This window comes from Caretta caretta, chromosome 7, assembly GCF_965140235.1.
Source record: "Caretta caretta isolate rCarCar2 chromosome 7, rCarCar1.hap1, whole genome shotgun sequence".
In the NCBI taxonomy this organism is placed as follows: domain Eukaryota; kingdom Metazoa; phylum Chordata; order Testudines; family Cheloniidae; genus Caretta; species Caretta caretta.
This window is the reverse complement of record NC_134212.1, coordinates 117,348,699-117,374,309: the sequence shown is the minus strand read 5'-3', so window position 1 is coordinate 117,374,309 and position 25,611 is coordinate 117,348,699.

The window sequence follows — 25,611 nt, the reverse complement described above, 5'->3', positions numbered from 1 at the left end:
CATGAAATCAACAGCCTGCTATACCCAGTTTTGAGTTCTATTCTTGAGGGGGCCATTCTGTTTCTCGCAAAGCAACCCCCTTTGTTGATTCTAATTCCCTGTAAGCCAACCCTGTAAGCCATGTCGTCAGTCGGCCCTCCCTCCATCAGGGTAACGGCAGACAATCGTTCCGCGCATTTTTTCTGTGCAGACGCCATACCACGGCAAGCATGGAGCCTGCTCAGATCACTTTGGCAATTAGGAGCACATTAAACACCACACCCATTATCCAGCAGTATATGCAGCACCAGAACCTGGCAAAGCGAAACCAGGCGAGTAGGCGACGTCAGCGCGGTGACGAGAGTGATGAGGACATGGACACAGACTTCTCTCAAAGCACGGGCCCTGGCAATGTGGGCATCATGGTGCTAATGGGGCAGGTTCATGAGGTGGAACGCTGATTCTGGGCTTGGGAAACAAGCACAGACTGGTGGGACCGCATAGTGTTGCAGGTCTGGGACGATTCCCGGTGGCTGCAAAACTTTCACATGCGTAAGGGCACTTTCATGGAACTTTGTGACTTTGTTTCCCCTGCCCTGAGGCACAAGAATACCAAGATGAGAGCAGCCCTCACAGTTGAGAAGTGAGTGGCAATAGTTCTGTGGAAGCTTGTAACGCCAGATAGCTACCGGTAAGTGGGAAATCAATTTGGAGTGGGCAAATCTACTGTGGGGGCTGCTGTGATGCAAGTAGCCAACGCAATCAAAGATCTGCTGATATCAAGGGTAGTGACCCTGGGAAATGTGCAGGTCACAGTGGATGGTTTTGCTGCAATGGGATTCCCTAACTGTGGTGGGGTCATAGACGGAACCCATATCCCTATCTTGGCACCGGAGCACCAAGCCGGTGAGTACATAAACCTCAAGGGGTACTTTTCAATAGTGCTGCAAGCACTGGTGGATCACAAGGGACGTTTCACCAACATCAACGTGGGATGGCCGGGAAAAGTACACGACGCTCGCATCTTCAGGAACTCTGGTCTGTTTCAAAAGCTGCAGGAAGGGACTTTATTCGCAGACCAGAAAATAACCGTTGGGGATGTTGAAATGCCTATAGTTATCCTTGGGGACCTAGCCTACCCCTTAGTGCCATAGCTCATGAAGCCATACACAGGCAGCCTGGACAGTAGTCAGGAGCTGTTCAACTACAGGCTGAGGAAGTGCAGAATGGTGGTAGAGTGTGCATTTGGTTGTTTAAAAGCGCGCTGGTGCAGTTTACTCACTCAGTTAGACCTCAGCGAAACCAATATTCCCACTGTTATTACTGCTTGCTGTGCACTCCGCAGTATCTGTGAGAGTAAGGGGGAGACATTTATGGTGGGGTGGGAGGGTTGAGGCAAATTGCCTGGCTGCTGGTTACCCACAGCCAGACACCAGGGCGGTTAGAAGAGCACAGGAGGGCGCAGTGGGCATCAGAGAAGCTTTGAAAACCAGTTTAATGACTGGCCAGGCTACGGTGTGAAAGTTCTGTTTGTTTCTCCTTGATGAAACCCCCCGCCCCTTGGTTCACTCTACTTCCCTGTAAGCTAACCACCCTTCCCCCTCCCTTCGATCACCGCTTGCAGAGGCAATAAAGTCATTGTTGCTTCACATTCATGCATTCTTTATTAATTCATCACACAAATAGGGGATAACTACCAAGGTAGCCCAGGAGGGGTGGTGGAGGAGGGAAGGACAAGGCCACACAGCACTTTAAAAGTTTAAAACTTATTGAATGCCAGCCTTCTCTTGCTTGGGCAATCCTCTGGGGTGGAGTGGCTGGGTGGCCGGAGGCCCCCCCACCATGTTCTTGGGCGTCTGGGTGAGGAAGCTATGGAACTTGGGGAGGTGGGCGGTTGGTTACACAGGGGCTGTAGCGGCGGTCTGTGCTCCTGCTGCCTTTCCTGCAGCTCAACCATACGCTGGAGCATATTAGTTTAATCCTCCAGCAGCCTCAGCATTGAATCCTGCCTCCTCTCATCATGCTGCCGCCACCTTTCAGCTTGAGCCCTCTCTTCAGCCCACCACTTACTCTCTTCAGCCCGCCACCTCTCCTCCCGGTCATTTTGTGCTATCCTGCACTCTGACATTGTCTGCCTCCATGCATTCGTCTGTGCTCTGTCAGTGTGGGAGGACAGCATGAGCTCAGAGAACATTTCATCGCAAGTGTGGTTTTTTTTGCCTTCTAATCTTCGCTAGCCTCTGGGAAGGAGAAAATCCTGTGATCCTTGAAACACATGCAGCTGGTGGAGAAATAAAAAAGGGACAGTGGTATTTAAAAAGACACATTTTATAGAACAATGGGTACACTCTCTTTCACAGTAAAGCTTCTGTTAACATTACATACACAGCACATGTGCTTTTGTTCCAAGGTCACATTTCGCCTCCCCCCAGCGCGTGGCTAGCCCCTCCCCAGTCCTCTCTCCCCGCTGGCTAACAGCAGGGAACATTTCTTTTCAGCTACAGGCAAACAGCCCAGCAGGAACGGTCACCTCTGAATGTCCCCTTAAGAAAAGCACCCTATTTTAACCAGGTGACCATGAATGATATCACTCTCCTGAGGATAACACAGAGAGATAAAGAACAGATGTTGTTTGAATGCCAGCAAACATACACTGCAATGCTTTGTTCTACAATGATTCCCAAGTACGTGCTGCTGGCCTGGAGTGGTAAAGTGTCCTACCATGGTGGATGGAATAAGGCTGCCCTCCCCAGAAACCTTTTGCAAAGGCTTTGGGAGTACATCCAGGAGAGCCGCGAATGCCAGGGAAAATTAATCATTAAACATGATTGCTTTTAAACCATGTACAGTATTTTAAAAGGTACACTCACCAGAGGTTCCTTCTCCGCCTGGCAGGTCCGGGAGGCAGCCTTGGGTGGGTTCGGGGGGTAGTGGCTCCAGGTCCGGGGTGAGAAGCAGTTCCTGGCTGTTGGGAAAACCAGTTTCTCCGCTTGCTTGCTGTGAGCTATCTACAACCTCATCAACATCATCTTCCTTGTCCCCAAAACCTGCTTCTGTGTTGCCTCCATCTCCATTGAAGGAGTCAAACAACATGGCTGGGGTAGTGGTGGCTGAACCCCCTAAAATGGCATGCAGCTCATCATAGAAGCGGCATGTTTGGGGCTCTGACCCGGAGCGGCCATTCGCCTCTCTGGTTTTCTGGTAGGCTTGCCTCAGCTCCTTAAGTTTCAAGCGGCACTGCTTCGGGTCCCTGTTATGGCCTCTGTCCTTCATGCCCTGGGAGATTTTGACAAAGGTTTTGGCATTTCGAAAACTGGAATGTAGTTCTGATAGCACGGATTCCTCTCCCCATACAGCGATTAGATCCCGTACCTCCCATTTGGTCCATGCTGGAGCTCTTTTGTGATTCTGGGACTCCATCATGATCACTTCTGCTGATGAGCTCTGCATGGTCACCTGCAGCTTGCCATGCTGGCCAAACAGGAAATTGAAATTCAAAAGTTCGCGGGCCTTTTCCTGTCTACCTGGCCAGTGCCTCTGAGTTGAGAGTGCTGTCCAGAGCAGTCACAATGGAGCACACTGGGATAGCTTCCGGAGGCCAATACCGTCTAATTGTGTCCACAGTACCCCAAATTTGACCCGGCAAGGCCGATTTCAGTGCTAATCCCCTTGTCGGGGGTGGAGTAAGGAAATCGATTTTAAGAGCCCTTTAAGTCGAAAAAAAGGGCTTTGTCGTGTGGATGGGTGCAGGGTTAAATCGATTTAATGCTGCTAAATTCGACCTCAACTCCTAGTGTAAACCAAGGCTTAGTGAAGGAAAGATGGACTGGTCATCTAACGTAACATCTTCATGTTGTTGTATAAAGAGAGTTCAGTAACACCCCCCAAGTCCCATCCTGTTGGCAGAATTCAGCAGTGAAATGAAGAACCAGGAGCAGGCTTTGCATATTATTACTGTGTGCATTTCACAATCAATAGTATTAAAGACTTAGATACAATTAATCACTCTTCATTTAATGAGTTAAACTTGTAGCATAATGGAGGTTTATGAACAGCTCCAAATTCGTCTCTGTTTGCATTGGAGCCTCTAGGTAGCTCCCTAGTTGCAAGATTGCTAAGCAGTTCTATCCTAATTTCTGGAATATCCACAAACCGTCCTCCGCAAAACTGAAAAAGTTTTAAAATAGTACAGTAAAGGCTGAGATTTTCAAACCTGCCTGATGGAACTGGGTGCTTCATTGCTGTTAAAATATGTGGAAAGTGGGTGTCTAAATCCTCTAGACAACTTTGAAAACTTAAGCCTTAATGTGCCACTTTCCAAGCAGTGACAGCACAATTGGACCGTTATTTGATACTGATCCATTCAAAACTGGGGAGAGTTAGGTTTAGGAAACACGGTGAATTCCTTAGCCAAGTCTCTTTTGCAACCTGATGCTGCAGCCTGTTTTCGTGCAATTCAATAGCTTTGCCTGCATAAAGACTGCAGGTTTGGGCACAGTAGGAGTTCATAAGGCATTGGCAAGCATTGTCTTGGGGCAGGCTTTATTACACAGCGAATTTACCTGACTTCCCATCACATAAGGTGTTTATCTCCTGAGTGAGGATTAGCTAAATACTGTCACACGTGACAAAGTCTGGTATAGCTGAGTAAGTGGTTTAGTCTAATCCTCCTGAGAGGGATTGCTGTCTTGAAGGGGTTGCTAGGAAGTCTGTCTACACACACCAGTCTTTTAGATGACTTTCAAATAGTTTTCTTTTCATTTTGAGTTGTGTGGTTGTTTCAGGACAGAATTTCTCATCAAGACACCTGGGTAATAATTGGTTCAATGCAGATCTCCTTGGAACACAGACAGTATGAAAATAGTTTGCTTAATCCTGAGGTCTCCACTGAGGAAAAAAATGCCACAAATGTCCAAACAGGACCCCACTGGACTTGAGTCAATGGAAGTTTGTCTGAGTAAAAACCCTTGTGAACAGGGCCATGTTGATGCACAACACCAATGTGGTTCTGTTTTGACATTTGTGGGCGTTTTTACATGTGTTGTGCAGATGAGCATTGCCTCTCATCGGACTCTTGTTTTGCGTATACAGACTAATTTTAAATTTCAAGGTATCTCAGGGACAGGTCTGCTAATGGTGTGATAGGTGCAAGGAATGATGTGGATGCAGCATTCAGTCACCAGATAAAAGGGAGTGTTTTATAGTGGTTGGAGCAGAGGACAAGAGGGACTGGGTGTCAGAATGCCTTTAGTTTACAGTGACTTTGGGAGAGTCATTCATCCTCTCTGTGTCTCGCTTTACCCACCTGTATAATGAGGTTAATAGTCTTGGGAGATTTAAATGTGAAGATCATTAGACTGAAAGCATTAGATTGTGCTAGAGCAATCAGAAGTTGTGGACTTGAAACAAGAATTACTAGATGAAATTTACTGGTCTGTGTTGTGCAGGAGGTCAGATTACCTGACTGTAATGGTTCCTCCTGGTCCTGAAATCTACGACTGGAAGTTACCAAGTAATATATTTTTTTAGCCAGTCAAGGAGTAGTATTGAAGTACTAGATAGGGAAGTAAGTCTTGAGAGGTGTCTTAAACTAGAATGATGGCTACAGCACAGAGGGTGAGGGATTTAAAACAGCCCAGATGTAAGGGGTACCCTTGGAGCTCTGACATGGACATGCCAGGCTCTCCCACGCCACTCTAGTCTCCCTTGAGAAACCAAATCCTAGAATTTAAATCACAAAACCATTACAGCAACAGAGAAAATAGACATGAAAATCAGACATTTGACAACGGTGGGTGGGCGACTGGGGTCCTAGGATTTGTGTTTACATTCTCCTATTTCTTTTTTTAATGAATTAAGGATTATGTATGGGGTCAAAATAATTCAACATCCAGTCTTCACATGGAATTTCAGTTTTTATGTTGGAAATGAAATGACAGATACTGAGTTATTGGGAAAATGGATCCCCGTGGTATGGAATAAAGCCACTGAACATGTAAACTAAGTGACAAGATCCTGTGGCTTGATTGGGTTTATGGCCAAACTGCTGATATCAACTTTGTCCAGGTTTCTGCAGAACCCAAATGTCCATCAGCATCTACAGCAAACTGGAATGTTCAGTGATGCCTATCACAGGATACCTTTCTCACTTAGCCTTGGGTAACCAGCACACCTGCGACTTGCTTCGGATACATGCATAATACACACAATCTGCTGAGGTGCAGCAATGATGTAATAATAAAGGCACAAGTGGCAGGCACGCCAATGCTTTTGGCTCCCCTGCTTGAAAAGAACACAATGAGACCATTAGGACACACAATGGCCCTGACAGACTGGCTGGGTCGCAGGAGATTTGTAGAAAATGGAATTGCAGCAGGCAAATAGGAACATTAAGAGTTTCCCTTATGTAAATGGAACCGAGCACAGACCCCAGCTGCTTCATGAGCAGAACTCCCACTCACTGCAATGGGCGAGCAGGGCTTTTCATAGGCACCTAGTTAGACTTTTTTATCATACCAATTTAGTGCTGGATTGAGAACACTAAACAGTGACGTTCTCTCCATCCAAAGAAAAGAGACAGAAGTGCCAGCCTCCCTGCCTAGTGTTTCCTGCCAGTATATCTCAGCCCCGGTTGAGAGGGGCATGAGAGAGAGTTGCATTTTTCTGGCCTGTGCCATCATTGGCTGCTGTGTTGAGACTGACAATAAAGAGGACAATTAGTGGTGATTTTTGTGATGTGGACTCTTGTGTGTTTGGGAGAAGAGGTGAAACCCACTACTAGCCTTTCCCATGTAGCTCACCAAACACCTGTGAGATGGTATTAGGATAGCTACCAACCTGGGCTAAATTGGAAGAAGCCATATATTTTCAAGGCTATTCCAGTTGCTCTTCTACTTTAACTCTAAACTGGGTGCAATATACGTTTCTGGTATCGCAGAAAACAAGAGATCAGTTGGAATTATTATGTTTAAAGCCAGAAACGTCACTTTCAGTCCTCTCATCATCATCACCCATAATACAGAGCTCCTATGTAACCCATATCCTCCTAACTGTTCATTGACATTACATGGTAAGCAATGCTGGCTAGGAAAAAGGAACCAGAAGCAGCACAAGGTCTCCTACCCTTTCCTTTCCTGATAATGCACAAGCTTTCATTTTCAAAGCTTTTCAGATCAAAGAAACTGACTATTCACAATGCGCCAATAAACCAGTCCAGCTGCTTTCAACTGCACTGTCTGATATTGTATTCAGGGATTTAATAGGGGAAAATTGCTTGGCAGGTCTGCTTCACAGATCTCCATTCTGACACACGTCTTTCCCTTCACCCACTTTCTCCCTGGGATAAATACAACAGAGCCTTTTCCAGCTCTGATCTGATCTGTGAGTAGCGGGATATGGCTTACGTTCCCATGATCCTCTCTTGAAAGTGGAGGCAATTTCCACCACCTTCTATGACACAGTTATTGACGAGAGAGGCTTGACTCAAACACGCAATGAGAGTGATTCACTATTGGAACAGGTTTCAGAGGAACAGCCGTGTTAGTCTGTATTCGCAAAAAGAAAAGGAGTACTTGTGGCACCTTAGAGACTAACCAATTTATTTGAGCATGAGCTTTCGTGAGCTACAGCTCACTTCATAACTTCCAAACGTAGGGATAGATTTTCCATCCCTTGATGTCTTCAGTTAAGGCTGGATGCTTTTTTGGAAGATATACTTTGGTCAAACACAGGTTATTGTTGCAATATGGGACTAATTGGATGAAATTCTATGGCCTGAATTGTTCAGTTAGTCAGACTAGATCTAATTGTCCCTTCTGGCCTTAAAATCTATAGTTCATTGGACTTGGTGTGAGTTCAGATGTGAACTTCACTGCTAGTTGCCATAATGGACTGAGCCAAAACCTCTGATTTACCTCTCCCCGATCGCAGGCTTTGAGAAAATATGGAGCTGAATTTCATTGTGGGTCCTTATTTCTATAATGGGCCATACACAAACCACAAATCTTAAGACATCTGTACTTTAAGAAAGTTTGGCTTTGGATTCAAACTTTACAGCTCTGGCCCATCTCTTATGTTGATTTGTTTTAGCTTTTCATAATTCATCTTCCTAACAGCAGATCTTTAACGCCTCTTTGTAAGGTACTGATAGGGCTCTCCATTAGCATAGTACCCAAGAGCCTCAGTCTTTAGTGTACCTATCCTCACAATCCCCCTGTGAAGTAGGTAATTATTCTCTTCATTGAACAGATGGGGAAACTGAGGCACAAAGACTAAGTGACTGGCCCAAAGTCACACAGGAAGTCTGTGCAGAACAGGGATGGGACCCAGGTTTCCTAACCTGGATCATCCTGCCAAGAATCGATCCGAGAATGTATATCAGGAAGGGAGATCTGGGTGCAGATTCTTGGCTCCTTTGTTCTGTTGTTTTTCTATATAAACTTCTAGGAGTTCTGTACATGTTTGGCAGGGAGATCACATCATGGTTAGTATGCCAAATATCTCTCATGTAGACAAAAATTGAGAAGCAAGATTTGACATGTGGATCGGAAAGGAGAATTACCACTAATATGCTAGGTTGGTTATGATTTTTCCCCTAGATGGCCTTATTAATTATATAATAAGGTCAAGCCAAATGAGGTCTGCTTTATATAATATAATATAATAAGGTCTGCTTTATATAATATGTAAATACGTTCACAACCTTCGCGAGTAATCTTCCAGCAAAGGAGGAGCACAGTGTGACCTATTTAGTTCTAATTTTAAGGTGAAACCAACAACCTACTCATTAGCTTGTTATTGTAACAGTCTTACATTAGTCTATGTCTGTGTTCCCAGTCTCCCAAACAAATGCATCCTGTCCAGTAAGAATTCCTGACCTCCAGAGTAGGGAAATGATGACATAAGTCATCTCCTACCCGGATTGTCTAATCTGTTCCTCCGACGCTCCCCAAGCCTTGGGAGAAGAATGTGGCTGACTGGGAATTGCAACCAAAGTATTCCTGAGAAGTGGCACACTTACAACACAGTGATGCAGGAGGGATGTGTTTCGACTAGGCCAGGCAATGACTGTGATCCATAAAAGTCCCTTTGTAATAGGTTCAATGCATTCGAACCCCATTTGTTCTGAACAGTTTTGGTGCCATCTCTCCTTAGGCGCTGTCCTGAACCGATTGCCAAATTTCTGAGTACAGCATAGCTTCCAGGGCAATGGTTGGGGATCTTTACAGAGAAGGAAGAAAGGATTCCGAGAGAAAGAAGGATGTGGGGGTGTGAACGTGTATGTATCCACATGGCTCTATTACAGGGAGGTGCTGGCCCCACAAGAGTCTAAAGCATGTTTGCCAAAGAGGTTGTAATCTAGTCAAATGACATAACAGCTTCATGCTCTAGCTCCTGAATTTTTCAGAATTCCCCTTCTGTGCCATTTTTGTGAATCAGTGGTTTAAAACCCTTTAGGAAAATGTAGTTTTCTCATTATTGGGGATGATCTATGCAAGAGGAGGGAGGGATAGCTCAGTGGTTTGAGCATTTGACCTAGTAAACCCAGGGTTGTGAGTTCAATCCTTGAGGGGGCCATTTAGGGATCTGGGGGAAAAAATTGGGGACTGGCCCTGCTTTGAGCAGGGGATTGGACTAGATGACCTCCTGAGGTCCCTTCCAACTCTGAGATTCTATGATTCTACAAAGAGCTGGACAAATCCCAGGGCTCTTAAGTCTATTGGAGGAGGGGGTCTTATGGGAAGCAAACAAATATTTGTCAAGCTAGACTGGTGGTCTAATATTCCGCATTGGCAGAAGGAGGGAGGCAGGTTGGGTTTCTGGCTTAGGTCTCTTTTTGAAAGCTCCCAGTAACTGGAGAGCATGACAGCGGAAGGAGAGCAGTGTGGCCTAGTGGGTAGAGCACTGGACTGGGATCTGGGAGAATTGGGTTCTATTTCTGGCTTTGCCACTGGCCTGCTGGGTGACCTTGAGCAAGTCACTTCACTTCCTTGTGCCTCAGTTGGGCTTTGACATCTACTGATGAAAAGTACTGATGTATAAGAGTTGGGTAGTATTCTATCTTTTACCACCATAGCCCAAAAACAAATTTTGGGTGATTGACTCATTTGGCAGCTGTTGCCTTATCTTGGTTCCCTATTTGAGTAACATTGACGGTTGAAGGCACTTGATTTCATATAATGCAACACAAAGATACTGTTTTGTGCATCAAACCATATCCCCCAAAACTTCAGTATTAAATGAGATGATTTGCACAGATAAATAAAATCTACCATATTAGATCACATATGACATATGTCTTTTGTGGCTTCAAAAAGAAAACACGCACAATCAAAAACAACACCAACATCCGTATAATATATGAAAATATCAATCAGAGCTTATTAAAAACTCTCTTCTTCGGCTCAGTGTGAATAGGGCAAAAATTGCCACTGATTTGATTACTACCAGGGACTGATAAAATACTAAAAACATTCTTTTGAGATGGTGATAAAGATTCTTTTTTTTACACAAAAGAGGTTAAAATCCAGCATGCTCTCAGAAGCTGGAAAATTCTACAGTCCAAAAGATGATGAGGTAGATCTTCTAGTGATCCAGATTCACATGGGGAAAAACAAAAGATGTGAAGAAACTTTTCCATATCTACCTTTAAGGACAGCGGTTTTCATGGTTTGGAATCTTAACTGAACATATGCCTTATGTAAATGAAGATTTGATGATTCATTCAAATACGGTTCAAAAACATGGGCCGTCTTCAAAGCAGAAAACCAAAAAGCAAACTCAGAATAATGAATCATAGTGAGATTTTCTTGGTGGGTAATATCCGTCTCTCTCTCTGTTTGAGTAGTTGATTACGCTGATGAAAAGATATGGACAATAAATGAGTAATAGAAAAACCCCAATCTACATATATTGAAGTGGTGGGTCTCATTCTGTGCAAATAAGGAGTACACAGGTTGTTCCTCCATCTCTTGAAGGCAAAGATGGGGCAATCTGTAATCTGAAAGAGTACAGAATTTAGATCAAAATATAAGAAAAGCTCTACTACTTTACAGAAAAACAACCACCTCAATATGTAAAAACAAGGCAGGGGTAGACTTGGAGAATTAAATCTGTTCAAAAAATTATTTTGAACTATCTCCAGGGTTGCAGTTTGTTTCCTAAAGCAAACTTCAGAGCATCTGCAATCTTATTTTAGCATTAAAAATTTTTAGCACTGGGGCAACTGTTCCCACCATATGAATGGGTAAAACAGAGTAAAGCTGAATAACACTAGGAGGCCAATAGAAAAAGGAGACACACAAAGTCTTTAGCTGAGATGGCTAAGCAGAGAGATGCAGTGAGGCTGTTCCAGAGGGCAGGAGCTGCAGAGCAGAAAGCTCTTGCACCAAACACAGCATGACTGTGTGAAGGATGATGCTATACAAGAGAAGAGGAGAGCAGAAGAAACACGAGGCCTGTGGAATTCAAACTTATCCTGCATGTAGTCCTGTGTAAGAACTAGTGCATAGGCCCAAAGTTTTCAAAGGGAGTGAATGAGGGTGGGGAACTGTCTATAGGTAAAAGCAGAAGTGGGTGAAACTTTTCAATCATTTTTTTCATGGCACACTGCATTTTGGGGGCCAAATTTTGTCAAATTCAGGTAGAATTTGATTAATAGTTTTGGTTGTGGGGGGAAAAAATCAAAAGTCTAAAATGCTTTGGTTTGGCCATTTGGAAACATTTCACTTTGACTTTTCTGTTCAAACTGGCATTTCAGTTTCAAATTTGGCCAGTTTTTTTTTTTTTTTTTTTTTTAAGTGAAAAACACCAGAAGTGGCCAAATCACAATGAAAAACTTGGGAGGGGGAAGGGAAAAAGGTTTTGTTTCGAGTTGACTGAAATGTTTGGGTTGATTCAGAACTTTTGTTTGTTTTTTGTTTTTTCAGTTTGATGAAAAAATTCAAAAAATGTGTTTAGATTGAAATTGAACCTGATTTTGGGGGGGTGGGGTGTTGCCCTTGAACTGAAAAACACCATTATTCGCTTAGCTCTAGATAAAAATAACAGGGAAAGACCGTGCAAACTGGGAACTAGGGGAAGAGGGTGGCCGCTCTTGATCCACACTAGATTCCAATCTTTTAACCCTAGAAGTTAGGCAGTTCCATGGTGGTGCTGACCTGATGGTTAGCTACTTTGCTAAGTTACTTTTCAGTAGGAATTGTAGACAGACTCCTCTGATACTCAGGGCTTGTCTATACTACAAGGCTATGGTGGTGGTGCAGCTATGCCACTGCTATCCTCTAGCCTAGACTCATCCCACAATAGTGTGACCAGATGTCCCAATTTTATAGGTACAGTCCTGATATTTGGGGCTTTGTCTCATTTTGGTGCCTATTACCTCCCACCTGCCTCCCTATTTTTCACCCTTGCTATCTGGTCACCCTATCCCACAACATCAGAAGGTTTTTTCCCATCACAGTAGGAATTCCACCTCCTTGAGCAGCAGTAGCTAGGTCGATGGAAGCATTCTTCCATCAGCTTAGCGGTGACTACACCCGGGGTTAGGTCGGCATAGCTATGGTGCTATGATTTTTTTTCATGGCAATCTAAGTTTTTAGTGGAGACCAGGCAACAGAAGGCAAGACTGAGGTAATACTCTAAAATGAGATCAGACGGGAGATGTCAGTGAAAGCAGCTGAGGCTGACAGACGGTTGCTAAGCACATCCCCTGAATGCTAAGTGCTTTGCGTTGCAAATGACGCGGCATCTCAGCTGCGGCAGATCACTTTGCTGAAAGGAGTAGAGGATGAATCCATATTGTGCTCTGACAGAGAAGAATATCAAGTAATCCCAGGAGCACAGAACACAATGACCTAGCACTGCAGAGGAATATTCCATGCTGCCTCCAGCAAGGTAACACAGTCCATAAGGATTGCCAGTTAATGACGCATGGTCGCTGAACAAAATCTGTAACTAGTCATTCACTCAGAGTGACAGAATTCAATACGAGTTTCTTAGCTGGGATTCCTGCCTGAATGAATCTTTTAAGCTTTGAATTGTGCTCAGTTTCCAGCCAGGCTGAAATGGAACTTAGTCTACAGGAAATTGTGCCCTCCTATTAGCTATATGTGGCTATCTTGCCATGACTTCATCACCTGGTCACCACTGATAGGTCACTTAATAGCAGAGCTGGTCAGAAACTGTCATTTCCATTCCCTGGGGAATTCCAACATTTTGAAATTGCCTTGTGGTCCAAATTGTGACAAGAAGCCAAAATTTTGACATTTCCAGCAAAACCAAAGTTCCGAACAATTTCAGTTTGGAACTGTTGAACCATGTTTCCACAATGTTGAAATAGTAGAATAGAATATAAAATACATGTTATAATAGAGAACTATACCAATCAATATAGTAACATCAGATAAAAGTTGAAACTAAATTAATTGAGCAAAGAAAATTGAAATGAACTTTTTATGTATTGAAATGAAAAGTTTTTATGTAATCAAAATGAGATGAGAAAATCCAAACTCATTATGACTTTTAAAATTTCATCAGAATCAATTAATTTGTTTCTGTGAAATGTTTTGATTTTGCTGAAACTGCATTTTCTGCTAGAAAACTGTTTTATCAAAACATATTTGACTAGCTCCACTTTGCAGTTAGAGCCACTAAGGAGAGATGGGCCTTGAACCAACATTAAGCTCTTTGTGGTTTTGGGAAGCCAGATCTGGATTCCTGGGTTTCACAGTTGGTTTCCCCAGTTCTGTAATAGGTGGAACTAAAACCCTGGTTCTGGACAGGCCTCCATACTTTAGGGGCTTATTACATTCAAGGCTGGGTCTGAATTTCACATTCTAAATTTACAGAAAGACTTAAGGAGAGCAAGTGACTTGGAGTTCTAGCAAGTGAAGACATTATCCCCAAGTTCCAGGGGAAGGACACAGAAGAAGCCAACAGTAGGCAGAGAACAAAAGTACATGGGCTGAAATTTAGGGGCCCAGATTTTCTGAGTTGCTGACTTTGGAAAGTTTGGGTGCTTTGTGTCTAAATGGGAGCTGAGCTCATCTGAAAATCTGACCGTTTACTTCAGTGCCAAAGTGGAGCTGCTGGGTGTTGAGATTGCTTTGGAAAATCTGTCTTAAAGGACTTAAAGCTCCACACTGAACCCCTAAATAAAAGTGACATAACTTTCAGATGTACTGAATACCCCCCAATTCAATGGGAAGTCAATAGGAGCTGCCAGTCCATTGGTCCACTCTTTCTGGGTGTCTAACTTTGAAAGCTTTGGCCACAATTTCCAGTACTCCTGTACAAATGAATATAACCTGGGCCTTTAGCTTCCTTTTGTCTTACCAGAAGGTCTAAACAAACAGATACAGAGATCATGGGATTTTTCGTTGGCAGAGAGGATCTTGTTTATGAAGATAGCCTTTGATGCTCTTTAGATATGAGGTTTTCCATAGGAAATAAGCTACAACAGGACGCTTGTGCTCCTCTTGACTAGTAGCTGGTTGTTGAGAACGCGTGTGTTCTGTTACAGACACGAGACAGGGCAGCTGGGCGTGCGTTTAACATGAGTGGAGGGAGGGAGGGGACTGAACAGCCAAAGGGCAAGGGCTGGCTGATTTACAAGCAAGCTGATGCCCAAAAAAAGAGGGAGCACGTGTCCTCTGTCCCTGTCTCTGCTCATGCATGAGCCTCTTTCCTGCTGTAACAGCCCTGCACAGCTATGGGGTGAACCAGAATCACTCAGCCAAAAAAATCCTACCCTTGATTGCTCAGGATGCTTCCAACTCTACACAAAGCAGAAGCTGAGCAGGGAGAGAGAAAATGCCATGAGTGAGACAGGATTCACTCTTCAGGCAGAGGGTTCGCTCTGTGATGCCAGAGTTGCAAGATTGGGATTAGCCTTTGTTGGAGATCGGCAGTGTGACTCTATGGGCAGAGTCGCTGGAGCACAACCAGATCAGACAAGTGCATGGCTACCGCCTCGCTTTTGTGTTAGGTAGAGGCAGCAGGAGAGAAGTCAGCTCCGGTCCTGCTTGCTGGATGTTTGTTTCCTTAATCCTTGACACCCTGCACCATCCCCGGCCACTAGTATCATCCTTCGTGTTACCCTCGTCAGTCCCATCTATATCCTCCCTCCTGATGCCTTCTCTCTCTTGCTTCTCAGTACCCCCCACCCTTCCCCATACTGATGCCTGTCCTCCCAGTGCCCCAGTCATGGCTTCCCCCTCCCATTGGTGCCTTTTGTCTGGTCTGTGGTTATGTACACGCACACCTGCACCTCGAGGCAAATGTTCCCTGAACGCACTATTCCTGCTGTTAGCATGAATAGGATGCACAAAAGGGCTGTACATTAGGCTGGTGTCAGACACAACAGAGGTGAACATTCACTGTCTGCTGGGCTTTCAGTGGGTGAATGTGTTTCTCTCTGAACACCTGTAGAAATATATATGGCCCTTGACAGGCTTCATGAAATAACCTGTCCATCTGCTGACCTGACATGTGCAAAGATAACAGGTAGAACCTCAGTTGTTAAATAGAAACCACCTTCGCATGGAGGGTGATTTAAAAAAAAATTGTTGCTCATTAATTGCCTAGGTAGTGCCGTAAATTTACAAGCAAGAGGAGCTAGTCAGATCTGCAGATCTGGTATTTATAGAAGCCCTGTTCTTCTGTGTCTAACTGAGTCACTTTCACTCTGCCCCCAAGCCATGCACAGTCTGAAACAGAGGGAGCCAGAAAAATTAACCCTAGGTTTTTGGGGGTGGTGGTGGGGGGATGGGGGGAACTATGCCTAGCCACACAAACATGGCAAAGAAAAAGAATTAAATAAATTCCACCTCCCAAGAAAAGGCTGCTCACAGCCGATCTAACTTGTGCTTTAGCTTTTTTTGTTTGTTCAACATGTGACTTAATGCCACAGTATTCACGAAGCCTGGACATTGCTACGGCAACAGCAGTAGCACATGACATGTTGGCTGCCTTTTGAAATGCAAAGTCTCGTCTAACAGATGCTCACACATGCCCTGGCTGATGGGAACGGCATCCATTTGCACACTGGCTTAAAAATTAATGCAGGCAGGACTCAACAGCGGGACACGCTTCACTCTATTTTCAGTGAGGGCATGGCAGGGTATTTTTTTAGCCTGCATGAAGAATTGCTTCATTGTCCACTGAAAGAAGAAAGGGAGATGGATTATTTTGGGGATGGGAGAATTGGGGGTGCTAGCCTTGATGTGCAGGCTTGGAGGGGGTGGAGGGAGAGATGACAGCTGACTGAATCCATGCAAACTCTTGCAATTGTAGGTGGCAGTCCCAATATTGACTAATATCCATGATTCCACTGTATCTTTGGCAGCAGTTTTCTATAGACCCATTTCGGTGCTGAGCAGTTACACCCCCACTAAATAAAAACAGAGGGGCAGGGCCTCTTTTGATTTTTAGTTCTGACCCAGTGATTTTAAAGCATGGACTAGGCTGCCTCCGGCCTCAGTGGAAACAAAACACAGTTGCCTACATCTGGACTAAGTATTGCCTTAACGCTAGCTTGCGTTGAGCGTCGTTCTTTTATCGCTGTCACTCAGGCCGTTGGGCAGCTCGCGAGGATGAAATAGTGGGTGACTTGATAGGTCTCCTCCAGTACTAATCACAGAAAATTAGTTCTAAAAAAAAAATCTGAGGTCACCTAATCCATCCTCCGCTTCGCGAGTGGAGGGTTGTTCCCCACAGCATGTTCTCCATTGCTTTTGTGTAGCTGGTTTGAAATGTTACAAGCCAAAGGGCTTCTATCGCATCCCTTGAGTGACTGTTCCACAGTCTAACAGATCTCAGATCCCAGAAAGAGATCGGCACTTTCTCAGCACAAAGTCGTCATAGCTCCCAGCTTCCAGTATGTCAAAGGGGCTCAGAAACCATCCTGCAAAGTCTGGGATTAGAATCTGAATGGAACAGAATTAAAGGATCTTTCCTGACACACACACAACTTTCCTCCTGAAAACACATGACGCTCTCCCACCGAAGTATGGGCAGCAGAATTTGTCTGATGACCCTTCCCCACTTTGGCTGAGAAAAAGATTCAAGTTACCAGTGCTCACTTTTGCTCAGCACTGCCCCCGGAGGTCTCTTGCTCATTGGTGATCATTGTGCCGTTGGAGCTGTGATTCATTCTCATGAATGGTTGCAGGGTAGCAGCCGTGTTAGTCTGTATCCGCAAAAAGAACAGGAGGACTTGTGGCACCTTAGAGACTAACCAATTTATTTGAGCATAATTCTTCTCATGAATGCTTTTTGAGAGATCTGATTGGACCATAGCTTGACCCTTTCTATGTGATCTGGGCCTGAACAGAGTAATATAGCTTCCAGTCTTCTCCCTGAGGTGCAAATCTAGCAATGTTTGCTAACCATGTCCCTCTTCATATGTTAGAGCAGCTTTGGAGTCATCTGAATACAAGGCATCCAGGCTTTATTAGACCTGCACATCATGTTCAGAGCAGCAGGAGTATCTCCATTGTAGGGTTTTAAGTCAGTTGGCAGCTTTTCAAGCAGAATTGTGGCTAAGTCCAAAAAGCAGCAGCTTGTTAGCTGCATAATCGCGGCTGACTTCTAGAAGTTCCATTTCAAATCTATTCCTGGAAACCAAACTGGCAAGAAAATTCCAAGAAGATTGAGATCAAGGTTGTCCCAACTGTCCTCTTGTGGTTTGGGGGTTTGTTTGCTTTCTTTTAATAGCAGAAAGCCCAACATATGAGAGGATGTAATAAAAAATCCTCTGCCCTACTGTGGTGAGTCTATATGTCAAATCATATTTCCGATCGTCAGTGTCCAGTCTGGACAGTGTGTTGCTTCCTGAAATGGAAACTCCATCAACTGCTGGTTTGTGTTTCTGGCTCACTACCAGTGCTGTCAGAACAATTGTCACTTCCTCCTGACAACCTCCTTTCAATGCTTGTGACTGCTTTTCAAAAGCTTTAGCAAAAGCCTTTTTTGATGAGCAAGGAGTGAGCCATTTACGATGACTTCCATTTTGACAAAAGGAAGAAGAAGAAGAAATGATATCAGTTTTGGTGATTTCCTACAGGAATTATGGGAATTTCCCAGGAAATGGGTATTTCCGCAGGCTATTCTGGGAATTTGACCTCTTTTTCCAGAAGGCCTTTTGAAATTTCCCACAACTCTCTTCTTCAGGGACCTGTGGGAACTGTGGGATAAATATCTTGAGGGCAACATGACTGCAGTGGTGTAATGCTGCACATGTATGGATGTAGGACAAAACTGTAAGTGAAACAGCATGGCTAGTGAAGACACACCGCACAGCTGTTATTTGCACTGGTGGAGTCATACTGGTTCAATGGCCAGTGGTTCAGTTCTCCAGCGTAGGTATGATCTGTGTGTGGTTTGGACAGAATTTGTCCCAAAGTTTGCCCCAAAGTTTGCAAAGTGCTTTGGGATCCTTTGGAATGAAACCCATACTAGAAATGTAAAATATTATTTTCAGTCACTTCCTTAAGGAGCTCGCCAGAGGGTGGACCCCAACACATTATCTGACCTTTACTCCATCACGCAGATGTATGTAATATAATGTTCACTTTCATTGGATGTTGCTTTGCTGGACAATGAAATTACTTCCTGTGCTCCGAAAAACAAGAATGCTGCTTGATGACTGTTTTGGTGTAAATTTCTGATGTCTGTGCAACTGCTGGTCTCCTCCAAGCTGTTGCTTACAGGAGCAATGCCTTAATCCATAATAATGCATTTCTGAAGCACAGATAGGCTGAAGACGAATTCTTTTAGTTCTGATAACTGCAATCCAGAAATAATTTTCATTTGGCAAGAAGTCAGCATTGCAAGGAGGAAGGTCTTTAAAAACTTGGTTTTTAGCCAAGTACAAGCTTTTTCCCTGGAACAGGGACTTCCCTGGTTTAGAGTTCAAATAAGCACAGTTTGGATGACGTATGTGAACACACATTCACCTCTGGCATAAGCACTGCACCATCATCCCACTGATACCCCTTCCAGCGTGACTCTTCCCGCCCTGTAGCAGAGCGGCTCCTGTAGGGCCTCCTGCACTTATGTGACCCACCACCAACCTCTCCAAGGGCTGTTGGGGCTGGATTTACATCCATGATCCCTAAACATTTGGGACCCTCTCACAGAGGCTTTTAAAAATGGAAAATGCCTATGGCCTTATTCTTAATGCCTCTCACCATTCCACTAGGACTGACAATGGTGGGAATGCCTGCACAGACCGACCATTGGTGACTTTACCGCCATGTCACTGGGACGTGCCCTGTCTACACTAGCGGTGTCACTAGTGGAGTTACAATGAGGCTAGTGCAACAATGGGAAATTCCAAGGAAACTGACATGGTAGGGAAGGACTAAGGGACAAACCTGCTCTCATTGTAGCCAATGACATAGCCCTGACATAGCCCTGAACTGATAGCAAGATCAGGCTCCCAAGGATTTGTTTCTAATTTATCCTAGTGTGGTGGATGAAATACTTTTATTTCTATAGAGCGGAGGTGAATTTGATGGAGGTCTATGAAATCATGACAGATGTGGAGAAAGTAAATAAGGTTACTCCTTCTCATCACACAAGAGTTAGGGGTCACCAAATGAAATTAATAGGCAGCAGATTTAAAGCAAACAAAAGGAAGTATTTTTTCACACAACGCACAATCACCCTGTGGAACTCCTTGCCAGAGGATGTTGTGAAGGCCAAGCCTATAATAGGGTCCAAAAAAGAACTAGATAACTTCTTGAAGGATAGGTCCAGCAACAGCTATTAGCCAGGATGGGCAGGGATGGTGTCCCTAGCCTCTGTTTGCCAGAAGCTGGGAATGGGCGACAGGGGATGGATCACTTGATGATGACCTGTTCTGTTCATTCCCTCTGGGGCACCTGGCATTGGTCCCTGTTGGAAGACAGGATACTGGGCTAGATGGACCTTTGGTCGGACCAAGTCTGGCTGTTCTTATGTTCTTAATTTTTTTAAATGAATAATTTAAAAGGGAGGAAAAAAACATATGATGAATTGAAAATTGTTTTAAATGTCAAAGCATGTTAAAACCAGAAAAAGGAAGGAAGACACCTAAAAGCCAAAGTATGATGCTGATGCTCTTTTTCCAGTACACTTGCCCATCATCAGTCCACTATCAATCCCTTGACATTATGCCTCCGGATGTCTCAGAGCTGTTTAGATGCCATTTGATTGACTGATGAATGGCAGCCAAGTTAGGATCATTTGATACTTACAGAGCTATTCTATCTTCTGCTCAGAGCTCCTCCTAATAGAATTACACTTACAATCCCATTTTAAAAAGAGAAGTTGTGTTAGGTGTTTGCCTTCCCCCCGCAAATTACCAAGAAAAAAGAGGTTTTGATAATTTTATTAGTTATACTTAATTTTAATTCGCACTTTCATTGATCAAACTGATGTGTGAAGTGGATTTATGAATTAGCTGAGCCTGTATGAGCTCACGGATTATTAGGGACAAGTGCCCTGTGCAACTATAGTGAGTGACCATCATCGGAACATTTATACGGGAGCAGAGAAAAGGTTGGTCTGGCAGCCCAGTGCTGCTCTCTCCAGCTCCTTTGAGCAAGATGGGTGGGAGTACAGAGGAAGAGAGCAGAGTTAAGGTTAATGTGGCCATAGTTGGGTTGCACGTGTGGCAGGAAGGAGTGGGCCAATGGTACATGTGGGCTGATGTGTGCATCCTTAACTCCAAATACCCTGGCTCATTTAAATTCTACACCTCAATAGTGCATTAGCGTAGGAGCTTGCCTTGGGTTATATAAACAGTGGAGACAGCGTAACCCGCAAGGTCAGTGAGTTCTACATGTACTCTGACGTACATGGCATGCAAAGCTGCTACCACCATCAGCTACAGAGCCTGGCTCTTTAGCTCAAGCTGTAGGGACTTGTGCTTTCAGTTCTCAGTCTCCAGAGTTGTCCAAGATGGCAGACATCACAATAGCACAGGTTTTCAATAGTGCATAGGGAACAGGTCTCCCAGACCAGCTCCTGACTCGCTGCATGACTTTGGCAGTCACGTAGCCTCTCTGGCTATTCTCTGACTGGTGAGACAGAGAATGTCTTGCCGCCTTTTGAAAAGTGGGTTGATATTAATGGATGACAAGCCCCCTCTAAATTAGTGGGAGCGCTCAGGGGTGTTCGGCTGACCCATTCAGGGAAAGACGGGGAGATATGGACCTATTCTAGGTTATCCTGGTGGGGGGGTTTTCATTGTGGAGTGAAGGTGGCTGGATAGCAACGTGAGGGAGCCTGTATAATCAATGGGGCCTCATGTCTCAGTTTTCAGAGCTGGTTCTAGTATCCCTGCTGGTTCGTCTCTGTTCATGTAACCCCTTGCACTGCCCATGAAATAGACAGCAGGCTGGCTGAGTCTCCCCACCCACATGTAATCAGATGGCCCAGAAAGCTAGGAATCTCCAGGTGTGTGAGTGCCATCCTAGCTTCCTGGATGGGTTAAAAAAAAACCAATGTTCCCAATTTACAAACCGGCTGCAAAGGTGCTTCTAGCCCTGCTGTGGAGGTTGGGGGTGGTGGCAAGAGTTGATGTCCTTTCACCCTCTTTTCTGTCGGTCAAAACCCTCCCCATTCACCTTCCTGATCTCCCGCCAACCTGCAACAGCGTGTCCTGGATTTGTCTTTGAAAACGTCATCTTCTGAACACCCCCTCTGAGCTCATCTGCCTCCCTAGGTGCCCTGGAACAGAAATATAGCAGGAAGATTTAGGGCTGCAGACGCTGCCCAGTGAGAATTGAGCAATCTCTCCTCTGTTGTTTAAAGGGAAAACAAAGGCCTCCTTAAACCTCTGTGCCTAAGAGCTTAGTTAAAGTCATTGACTATATGTCTGCCACTGCGTTTAATGCTGATTGAAGAAGCTCCCACTTCACTGTGGAAATGGAAGCAGGAATTTGCCTGCACTGTAACTGTGTGCTGGGGAAAGGTGCTGTCTTAACAACACTGGAAACTGTAGCCCTCTGCTTATCCCCATGGTACAGGACCTCTTGGCTGGCAGATGTACAACCTGCCTCCTGCTCCTGTCCTAGCATCCCAGGGGCAGGCCATTCTCGCTCTGTTGAGCGAGTGCTGGATTAATCATAGGACTGGAAGGGACCTCGAGAGGATCAGTTGTGGCTGCCATTGGACTAGGTGCTGTACGTAGACACAGTGAGCAATGAGAAAAGATGGTCTGAATGTTGAAATTGTTTCTAGACTGTATCTCAGAATGGGCAGAGTGGAAGGAAGAATGAGGATCAGTTTGGCTTATGTCCCCCAGCCCTCTTTCCTACCCAGTTGAAGCAGGAGGTGGGCATATTTGAAAGCAACAGCAAGTCACTTTAATGAAATCCTCCTCCGGCTTCATTAAGCCTAGAGAGCTTTGATGTATTTAATTTATTAATGGTAGAAATAGGCTTGTTCAGGTCTCTGGCTGAGCTTGTCCTAGTGTAAGAAGCTCTATTTAGGACTCCAAAAATCTGTGCTCAAAACACAGTTGGAGCCCAACTCTAACTCTTGGGAGAATATAGGAAAATATTTTTACTTTCCACTCATTCCCGCCCTCTCTGTTCCAAACAAGAGGTAAATTTGTTGTCCATTGAAGACAGCAATTGAGACTTCTAGCACGAAATATATCATCCAGAAGAGTTTTATGCACCTGTGTTGTATAGAACTCCTGGGAATATATTTGATTGAGATACGTCAGGATGTTGGGGAATAAATAGGCAAAGCTAAACTAGATGTAATTAAAACACTGCACCTTGTGTCAGACAGTGTTTTTGCACAAGGGTAGCATCAGTTAACCCCTTCTAGGGAGTATGTTAATTATCGGCTAAGTCCCTTCTTTTCCAGTAAGGAACAAGCCTTTGCTACAACAAATGTCTTTGAAACTGACAAGAAGAATTTGAATCTTCAGCTCTTAATCACTGTCTTTATTCAGTAGTTGTATGAGGATTAGGCACTATTTACATTGATCAAACATCTCTCCTTCTCTGGCCTGGTCTGTGGCCAGGTCTACACTCCGGGGACTACAGAGGCATTACTCTGGTGCTGTAGCTAAGCCAGTGTAACCCTGTAGTGTAGACACAGTCTACGTAGAAAGCTAGTTAGGTTGACTGAAGTCAATCTAGCTGCATCTACACTGGAAGGTAGGTAGGCATAGCTACATTGCTCAGGGGTGTGAATATTTCATACCCCCAAGCAATGTAGCTACGTTGATCTAAATTTTAAGTGTAGCCCAGGCCTATATACTATGAAAATAACCACAGGTGACTGATATGGTTGTGACCAGGCTATACCCAAGTAAACAGGGGAAAAATGCTGCGACCATATTAGAGACTTTGGGTGAAATCCTGACCCAAGTGATGTCAAAGCAAAACTCCCTTCGACTTCAGTGGGGTTAGGACTTACCGTTGTTTTCAGCCTAGGTGTTTAAAACCAGGTTCTCTAGTGTGGCTTTTACTGCCTGCACAGGCAAGAATAAGCCACACTATAACGTGGTGCAGCCACAGTCGTGTTTAAACACGGTTTCTTTTGTAGCATTGGCTTGTGTATACTACTCAGATTTCCCACTTCTGCCACCACTAGCGCAGCTCCACTGACAGAAGGAGCCGCGGGAACCCTAATGTAGACAGGATGCTGGCAGCTGCTGACATGCATCTTTGTATCTTGAGCAGCGAGTAGAAAACATGTCCCCTCTTCCACGCTGCAAACACTTAGGCACATTATTAGTCCTCAGGAAATCAATGGGGACTGCACATATGCTTAAAATGAAGCACACACCCATGTATTTATGGGGGGAGCATGGTGCTTTGCCCTATACCCATTGCTATGGGTATGAGAGTGTGTGGAGGATAGCAATGGTAAGAAATCTGAGGGAGAAAAACGTTAGTGTAGACCTAGCTATAGATAGGACCCTGCAGTTAAAACCATGCGACTGTAGCAACCACTATCTTTAAAGACAGCTGTTGCAAGCAGAATGCTAGTATGGTTTCTGTGGCCTGGTGGTATTAATTTGTATAGGTCTAATACCTAATCTATTGGTATTGCAATAATGCCAAGGAGCCCCAGTCATGGACCTGTACCCTGTACAAACCACAGGGCAAAAAGATGGTCCCTGCTTCATGAAGTTCACAATCCCAGTGACAGGGCTACTTCGATAGGGATTATGCTACCCCACTGAGTTCTAGACTAGGCTATCTATGGGCCTCTTTTCAAGCGCAAATTAATGGTGTTGGGTATCCTACTGTAACACAGTAGCCCCCCAACCCTTTTCGAATCGACTTGGTCTGACTGTTTTTGCCCAGGTGACTGAATCCTGTGGATCTTAGTCTTTATTGGACTGTAACGTGATTCAGGAACTTGGTTAAAATCTGGGTTGAACAGTCCATACAGAGGTAAGAGCAAACTGTTATAACACAGTCAATGTCATGCAGATCCCTAATACTGTCACCATGGCTGTCTGGACTGGCCCAAAGTCACAGCTGTCCAACAGCTTCCCGGACAAAAACAATCTGTCCTCACTAGCCAAGACAATGTTGGGGATGCTCAAGTGGCCAAAGCACAGGACCAGGATCCAGGTGAGCTGGCTTCTGTACCCATCTCTGCCACTGTCATGTCACTTCACCGCCTTGTGACTTGGTTTCGCTATCTGAATTTTTAAGGCCATAACACTTACCTGTCACAGATGGATATTGGGAAGCTTGCTTTGTTAATGACTGCAAAGGATTCTGACATCCCCAGATGGAAGGTTGTATGTAGGGGCTCACAGTCCTGTTTATTAGGTGGCTATTATGTGACTGCTGGCAATCCGATCATTTTCTCCTTCTAAAGATTTCTGCCTAGTCCAGATGATCACTGCTGAGCACTGAACAACCCTGCCTGTCTGCAAGCAGATACAGCGTGCGTAGCAACAGCAGCTGTACAAGCTTTCTCCACGCTGCCCTGCTATTAGATCCTGACCTGGAGAGAGCGCCACTGGAACGGAGAGAGTAGCTCACTCTTCATGGCCCATTTGACCCTTGGCCTATCTGCTGAAGCTGTCAGCAGAAGGGCTAATTACATCTGCCCCTTTCCCTTCTTTTAAAAATAACATTGCAAATGACGACGGATCAAATCTAGATGTGTGCAGCAATTGTGTGTGGGATTCCAGACCTTGGACCTGTAACATCATACCTAACAGGAGCCAGTTAACTCCCTCCTCTGCAGCACGTGCAAATTTACATTATACAGGATGAGCCCATAACTAATTTCCGGTCAAGCCACTGTGCTTGCAAAGCCTTTATTTCTCTAGCTCTTGTTGCTACAAGACTCCCCTCTTCTTCTTGGAATCTTTCCTGTCATTTTTCCACCTTCCTGTGGCAGGATGCAACATTCGTTATAATAATAGATCAAACTTTGAGTGGAAAACTGTGCTTTAGAGTTGTCCCAAGGATTCCCAGTTTCATTCTGGTTAGCTGATTTGCAGTCCTGACCCACACACTCCTCCTCTCCTTACCCCACCAGGTACTACAGTGTAATAATGTGGCTAACAAACCTAGCAGTTCTGTGTACATACTAGTAATTAGCTGGTAGGATTTTTCCGCAAGATCCATTGATGTGCAGAAGATGGAGCATGTA